Below are 1,275 nucleotides of genomic sequence, written 5' to 3' on the forward strand. Positions count from 1 at the left end.
GCGCAAAGACAAAAGGGCCATATCATATCACATATGAACTGCATGTGATGTTAATCCTTTTATGCATCTTATTTTGCTTAGATCGCGACGGTAGCATTATAAGATGATCCCTCACTAAAATCTCAAGATAATAAAGTGTTCATCCTTAGTAGCACCGTTATCAAGTCTTGTCGTTTCGAAGCATCTCGTGATGATCGGGTGTGATAGATTCAATAAGTACATACAACGGGTGCAAGACAGCTTTGCACATGCGGATACTAAGGTGGCCTTGACGAGCCTAGCATGTACGTACATGGTCTCGGAACACATGATACCGAAAGGTAGAGCATGAATCATATGATTGATATGATGAACACTTTGAGTGTTCGCCATTGAAATCACACCTTTTCTCGTGATGATCGGGTTTAGGTGCGGTGGATTTGGTTCGTGTGATCACTAAGACAATGCGAGGGATATTGTTTTGAGTGGGAGTTTACCTAGATTTTTAATTATGTTGAATTAAAATTTGAACTCAATTTGTCATAAACTTAGTCTAAACTATTGCAAATATATGTTGTAGAGATGGCGTCCCCAATCAATTTTAACCAGTTCCTAGAGAAAGAAAAACTTAAGAGCAACGGTAGCAACTTCACCGATCGGTTCCGTCATGTGAGGATCTTCCTCTCTCGGCGGAAATCCGCAATATGTGCTTGATGCACCACTAGGTGACCCTCCTGCAGAAACCGAAACCGATGAAGTAAAAGCTGTTTACGAGACTCGGAAAACTCGGTACTCTCAAGTTCGAGTGTGCTATCCTGTGCGATCCGGAATCCGATCTTCAAAAACGTTTTGAGCACCACGATCCTCATGAGTTGATGAATGAGCTGAAAGCTATTTTTGAGACTCATGCGGCCGTGGAATGCTATGAAGCATCGAAACATTTCTTCGACTGTATGATGGAAGAAGGCAGCTCCATTAGTGAGCACATGCTCGCCATGACCGGGCATGCGAAGAAACTCGGTGACTTGGGAATAGTGATTCCTAACGGACTGGGGATTAATCGTGTCCTTCAATCACCGCCACCAAGTTACAAGAACTTTGTGATGAACTACAACATGCAGAACATGAACAAGGAGTTACTCGAACTTTTTGGCATGCTAAAAGCTCGCTGAGATTGAGATCAAGAAAGAGCACCAAGTGTTGATGGTCAACAAGACCACCGGTCTCAAGAAACAGGGCAAGTCTAAGGGAAAATTCAAGAAGGGTGGCAAGAAAGCTGCCACGCCTCCTATGAAA

Source organism: Lolium rigidum, chromosome 7, assembly GCF_022539505.1.
Source record: "Lolium rigidum isolate FL_2022 chromosome 7, APGP_CSIRO_Lrig_0.1, whole genome shotgun sequence".
NCBI classification, from domain to species: domain Eukaryota; kingdom Viridiplantae; phylum Streptophyta; class Magnoliopsida; order Poales; family Poaceae; genus Lolium; species Lolium rigidum.